The sequence below is a fragment of the Diabrotica virgifera genome, chromosome 5, assembly GCF_917563875.1.
Source record: "Diabrotica virgifera virgifera chromosome 5, PGI_DIABVI_V3a".
Classification (NCBI taxonomy): domain Eukaryota; kingdom Metazoa; phylum Arthropoda; class Insecta; order Coleoptera; family Chrysomelidae; genus Diabrotica; species Diabrotica virgifera.
Window position 1 is genome coordinate 145692309 of NC_065447.1, and position 7422 is coordinate 145699730.

Below are 7422 nucleotides of genomic sequence, written 5' to 3' on the forward strand. Positions count from 1 at the left end.
AGTAGTGACAAGTATGTAAACCTTTACCGGAAATTTGACATAAATGTCAAAGTGATTAATTTAAAACATTGAAATTAAAAACATTAATAGGAAATAATATTAGTTGGTCAAAGCTCTGGTGTATATTTTTACCTTTATACTTACGTTTTAAATACTGAATTTTAAGTTTTTTTAATATTTTGTAATATGTAATTATAAATTAATCTGAACGCCATCTACACGATAATTGTGAAAGTATCCGAAGTAAGAAATTAATATTTCATTAATAGAACGTTAAAATGGTTAGCAAAATCTTTAAAAAATCGATTACAATTTAATTACTTTTTTGTGTTGTAAGAATTAAGCGATAACAATTAAATAATAAATTTAAAAATTACCGGTAAAAGTTGCATTAGTAATCCGCTAGGAGCGACACCAGCGAAGCTCAGAGCGTATTAAATAAAAATGTATACCATTTTCAGTTGCAATGCGAAGGCAAAACAATCTTACTTTTCAATTAGAATACGGAGTGCAATCCAGCTCTCTGAATCGCGATTTTCGATTCTTATTGGAATATCATCGGAGAGAGCGTAGGCTTGTTATCCATATCCTAACTGACCAGCACCGAAAGCTTTCCCATACATTGCAACTGAAACAGATAGGGTAGGTGACTAGCGTCATCTGGCAATTAAAAGATGAAGTAAAGGCTGTATGACACTATGCATTTTCTTGTATCATTTCTAATATCGTTTCTGATATCGTTTCTTGTATACATTTTCTTGTATCATTTCTTGTACGTACATTTGTGCCCTGTATGACACTATGCAAGTTCTTGTATCGAAAATTGTATGAAATTCGTCACGTGATTGGTCGAAATTTTGTTTGTCACCCTGTGTCACTTTATGGTAGTACTGCATCTACAGACACAGCTGATTTTAAATATTTTATAAAATTTATAAACTTTTATATAATTAACATTTTAATGTTAACCAGAATTTTACGTTGACTGAGGTTGATTATTTGTGTTTTTATTTTGTTTTGATATTTGTGCTAAAATATTTGCATTAGAATTATCTTCAGTTTGATCCAAATTAGGAACTATTGTATTTTCGTCTATTAAAAATTTATGCACCATGAAACATAAATTTATAGTTTGAACTTTACTAGGAGCTAAATATATGGTTATTAGTAGAACAGTAGTCCATACCAAACGGTATATTGTATCAATAAAAGATTTATAAATAATACCTACAAAAACACAAATAAATTCATCAGTACATTATCCCATTTTCATTTCAGCCGCCATTATGAGTAAGTAATTATGACATTTTAGATGTTTTACCAGCAGGTTTTACGTTTTCGCTCTTTGCGCAGAAATTGGCGCAGTTCTTGTACAAGAATCTGTGTCTGACTCAAATTCTTGTATCGTTTCTGATATCGTTTCTTGTATCTGTGTATGACACTATGCATTTTTTTGACATATCAGAAACGATATTAGAAATAATACAAGAAAATGTATAGTGTCATACAGCCTTAAGAAAAGTAAGATTGTTTTGCCTTCGCATTGCAACTAAATAAAAATGGTATACATTTTTATTTTATAGTCGTATTACTCCGTAGAGTAACTAGGTGCATTTTCCGTTGGAACTTTACCAAGCTGCAGACGGGGATGTGAATTGCATAGTGTAGAATTTCTTCCCTTTGTCTTCACTGCAGCATCCATTTGGCTTGCAAATTGTAGAAGCCTTGGAGGTGTCACCGGACGGGTGAACCCTGGAGAACCTGAGCAACCTTACCGGAGATTGGGTAACCAACCCCAGTGGAAAGTAGGGTAAGGGCTGACGAGGAAGGGAGAAATGGTCCTCCGAAAAGGGGGTTGGGCGATGATAGGCCAGTAACCTATTCTTGTAAAAAAGTACTACTACGAAACCTTCAGATAGGCCTCGGAATGGACGGATATCAAGACGACGACTTTGGCAACGGAATATGGAATTTATGCTGGGAACATGGAATGTCAGAACGCTAAATAGACCAGGAGCACAGAAGATCCTTCTACACGAACTGAAAAGATATAAAATAGGAATCACTGCAGTACAAGAAACTAAATGGTTGGGAAAACGTAGCCGGGACACTAAAACACACACTATACTGTATAGCGGTAAAGATGAAGGAAATAAAGAATTTGGAGTAGCCTTTATCGTAGATAATAAAATGAAGCACCTGATAACAGATTTTCAAGCCATCAATGAAAGAATCTGCAAGCTTAGGCTAAAAACGCATTTCTTTAACATAACCCTTATAAATGTGCACTGTCCCACAAATGAACAGGAAGAAGACACTAAGGTAGCCTTTTATCAAGATCTAGAACGAATCTATGACTCAATACCAAGAAACGACATTAAAATGGTGATAGGCGACACAAACGCCAAGATCGGAAAAGAAGAAGAGTACATAGGGGTAATAGGGAAACATAGGGAAACACAATAAATCAAATAGACCATATACTGACTGAAAAAAGAATGGCGACGAGTATATTAGATGTAAAAAGCAGACGTGGCGCAAGCTGTGACTCAGACCATCTAAAATCATAAGACCATCAAAAATTTTCAATTTTTATTATTTTCAATTAAAGCCAGTTTATTTATAATGCGCAAACGAGGAGCAATTAGGTGATTATACCCAGAAAATGAAAATTTATTCGAAATCTCAACTTTTTATTTGGTTATATCTCGAAAACGGAAAATCCGCAAATGAAATTTCGAATGGAGGGATTTTCTTACGTCAGAAACAGTCATTTTAGATATACATTACAATACAGATAATACTTTTGCAAAACCAGTTTAGGACCACCAAAATGGAAAATTTTTTTCTTCGGAAAATTTTTAAGCTTTATGATTTTTAGTTTAAACCAGGTCTATTCGTAATCCTCAAACCAGAAGAAATTAAATGATATAGTTATTGTTATTTTTACAGCTTTTAATAAATATCCCGATAATGGAAATATATACTTTGGCGCTGTCCCGAGAAATTTCATTTTGATATAACTTAAAAATGGAATATCCGCAAATGAAATTTCAAAGGAGGGATTACCTTTAAGTCAGGAGGAGTTATTTTGACTATGGTACATACTACTTTTAGCCTTACAGTTTAGCTTTACCAAAAGTGAAAATTATTCTGGCATTCCTTTGCCCCTACAGTATAGGCAACCAACATTAATATCGTTTTTCCTTTATAACATTTTCAATTTTCACAATTTTCAATTAAAACCAGTTTATTCATAATCCGCAAACGAGGTGCAATTTTTTGATATGGTTATTTAGTGACTTTACGGCATTTTATACCCTGAAAATTGACATTTATTTTTAGCGCTGCGCCGAAATCTCCACTTTTGATTTGCTTATATCTCGAAAACGGAAACTCCGCAAATGAAATTTTGAATGGTGCAATTATCCGCAAACGAGGTGCAATTTTTTGAGCTATGGTAGAAGTCAAAATAACGACTTTGAAAAAACCGTTTCGCTAACTTTATGACGCTCCTGTATTTAAGGAAAATTAGAGGACACCTTTATTTTAATAAAAGTTCCTTTATTTTGACATAACGTGTCAAAAATGTGAAGAAAGGTCTAACTTCACTTGTATTTTGAATTTATCTTGTCGCTTCTTTGGATTGATAATTTATGTATTGTGGGATTGATATTTGATTAAACTTTCATCATTAAAGTTGTATGTTGGGTTTTATTTATTAAAAACAACTCTAAGTAATATTCTGAGATATAGATTATTGATGTTTTGACCCAAACGAATATAGAAAAGAACATTTTATTGAAGCTTGAGTTATTACAAGAAGTTGTAAAAAGGAATATTAGGTAAATAATTTTAAATTGTTACTAATTACAATGATCAGACTTACAGCCGGTTTCCGAAACGTTATTCAAATCTTCGATCATCTAATCGAGCTGTTAGATTTGATCAACTGTTAACCAGTGACGAGTTTCTCAAACGTCGATCATCTTAAAATTATATGATCGTAGAAAATCGATTATCTGACATACGATTTGGTATCGATACTGTCACAATCGGCTGTCATCCTTCAAAATTTCATTTTATAACCAAAAAATTTCAATCCATAGTAAATAACTACATAATTTATATAATTAAAAAATATATTAAAAATGAGCAATACCAACGGAAATCCTCCACGCAAAAATTATACTGAGAGAGAGAGAGAAATGTTTGCTGTTGGAAATAATTGGAAAGTAAGTACGAAATTTTCTAACTTACAGAACAAATTTCTAATTGTATTTTTGTTTTCAGATACAAGCATATTAAATTGAAAACAAATAATGTACCAATGCTATGTCCACCAACCAAAACAATGAAACCTGGGAAGAAATAGCGCTGAATTTCCCAGAACTCCCAAGCAGCTGAACACTGCATATATAAACTTAAAAAGGGTCACTAGCCAAAAAGTAGCAGAGGAAAATATAAGTGTATAAAACTTTCGGTTGATTTAGAGCTATATGGATTAATTACATTGCAGATTCAAAAATATAATGAGCAGAAGGTTTTGGACCAGTTGAAGAGAGACCAAACTGCGGACAAAGTAGGTAACTTAAATTTAAAGCTCTTAAGACCAGGTCAGTCGAATTACACTATTTCTGAGTGGAATATTTTTATAAAAATATAATCCAATGAAACTAATTTTATGATGGGAACTAACCTAGTGTTGAGACAATAGAAGTTTAGTATTTGAGGGTGTTAACGCCAAAGAGGTGTAAGTCATATTTGTGAAATGATGGAAGTCTTGCTTTATAACTTTGATAAATAGACATTTTTTCATCAGGAAAAGTGGTGTAAGTATTTACAGTAAAAACTTACACACCACTTTTTCTCTGAAGAGGTCTGTGTATATAATATCAAGATTATAAAATAGGGCTTACATCATTTCAAGAATATGACTTACACCACTTTGATTTTAACCCTTTCATTTCTTAATCAGTAATGAACTAATGAATTGTTTTCAGAAAGACATACTTGCAACAGGTGGTGGCACATTTAGGCCTCGTCTCACAGATGTAGGGGCACAAATGTTGAGTTTGATTGGCAATCAAATCCAACCTTTACCCAACAGTTGTGACAGTGCATCTGGTTTCTTCACATCTGGTGAGTCCTTATTTTATTAATTTATTTAAATAAAGGTAACTAATTTTAAATTTATTTATATATATAAAGCTTGATCAATATTTCCAATATTATCTGAACAATAACCTGTATATGGTATTGATCTGTACAAAACTTCTGAATTAGAACATTTTTTTGTTCAGCACGTTATCCACAAATGTAGTACAGTGACCATTAGTTTAACTATTTCCAAAGTATTCATTAACAGTATACCATTAACATTGTTTCCAAAGTATGTACATCCGGATGTAAGTTTTTGAGTAAATCTAGAATGTTTTTGGCATCTGAAAGATTTCCATCTAAATTGGATATTGTATCCTACAGTTCTAAGTCAGTTTAAGATTTTTTGAAAGGTATTATTGTTTAAAGTTTGATTGTTAAAGATATTATTTCTATGTTGATCAATAATAAATCTGAGAACAAGGGTGATAAGCGGTTCCCCATAGCCAGACCTTGTGCCTATCTATAGACATCATTAAACAAAAAAAAGATCTTTTGTAAACCAAATTTAAGCAAACTCAAAATATGAGAATTAATATCAATAAATATTATTAATACGAATTAATTATTATAATTATTTATTCCAATTCTAAATTAAGGTAGATTATTAACTTAGCTATTAAGATAGCTAAAGTATATAAATAAAAGTAACTACCTACCTAATTCGAGAAAGATTTTTTTTATAAAGAAAAAACTATCTGGTACATCTAAAACAATTGAAATTTTTTTTATTTTTATAGTTGCACAAGACAGTCAAGTGGAAGTAGATTACCTACAATTGGAAGACACATAGCAGACATCCAATGTACCCTCTACTTCCACTGTGCTGCTCAGTACACCCACGACAACTGCTGTCCTGCCCAAGAAGACAGCCAAGATGTCTCAGGCTCGTTCAAAAAATAAAAAAGTAAAAGATGTAGGGAGCGAAACCCTTAATGTATCTTTTACAAAAAAAATTGAAACAGCAAGACTAGAAAAAAGAAGTAAGATAGTATTTTTCAACAAGAAAAAAAGAAATTTTAGAAGTAGAGCTTCAAATAAAAAAATTCGATCTCAATAAATTATTCGGTAATAGTGGTTAGGTATGTACCTAATAAAGTAATTTTAAATAAAAATTGTAATTTCTTTAAATAATAAAATTAATAAAAAATGTGTTTTTCAAAGTTTATTTACCCACCTGTTAGAATGAGTTATTACCTACTAGCTTCATCCTCTGCTTCTTTGTCTTAATGCATTCCACAATTCTTCATTTGTTATGGTGTTGGGCCAATACATCTTCAGAATATTTTGTGGGAATCTATTTACAAAAACTCTTCCTTGCATTTCCTTCTGATATTGTTCATGTCTCACTCCCATATCGTAGTATCCCTCACATATAGTAGTATTGATTTGATGATACTATTAAATGTGTTTTGGCTAATTTATGTTGAGATATGATATGAGAGGATTTCAAAGGCCTGTTGTCTGTTGTTCTTTTTCCTATTCTATGTTTAATGTTTGCCTGGACTCCAACTTTTGCACTATTATACTATCAAGATAGCAGAATTCTTTAACCTGTTTTATTTCTTCTTGATTGATGTATAGTTTACCATGCTCACTTATTCCTATTCTCATCTCTACTATCTTATTAGTGATGATTTTAAGACCAACCTCATCTGCCTTTCCCTCCAGCTTCCTTATCACGTTCTTCATGTCATCTATTGTATGTTATATCAAGCAGATATCATATTGCATATCCCAATGTTGGATTTAATTGGCAACCAAATCTAATCTTTATACAACAGTTGCAGATGGTGCATCTGCTTACTTGCCATGTAGTGAGTCCTTATTTTATTTAATTATTTAACAAAAGGTAAGTAGTAATTCTAAATTAAATATTTAAAATTCAACATTATTTTTTTATTTTCACACTAACACAATATGTTGAAGTAGAGCTGAACTAATGCTCCTCTGTAGCACCAACATACAGTGAGCATGTAAAGGTTGGAATAAATTAATTTTCTCGAGAATGGACGATTTTGGAAAAAAATCCCGAAAGAGGTTAATTTTTATTTTTAAATTACGACTTTTTGGCATTATTATCATACTAGTGACGTCACCCATCTGGGCGTGATTACGTCATCAATGATTTTTTTAAATTAGAATATTGGTCGTGTGGTGGCTCATTTGAAAGGTAATTGAATTTTCTAATCAGTAATATAAACATTAACATAATTACTTATACAGGCTGCCCAAAAAAAATTTTTTTGATTAAATTTATTG

The 7422-nt window shown here is 31.7% G+C and overlaps 1 long non-coding RNA gene across 1 annotated transcript; it reads left to right on the forward strand.

Moving 5' to 3' along the window:
- The first annotated feature begins 3881 nt into the window (after positions 1 to 3881).
- On the forward strand, positions 3882 to 6312 carry LOC126884481 (uncharacterized). The gene is made up of 4 exons (XR_007698058.1): positions 3882 to 4235; positions 4294 to 4582; positions 5004 to 5142; positions 5901 to 6312. It is a non-coding gene; the product is annotated as an uncharacterized LOC126884481 (long non-coding RNA).
- Positions 6313 to 7422: the final 1110 nt, after the last annotated feature.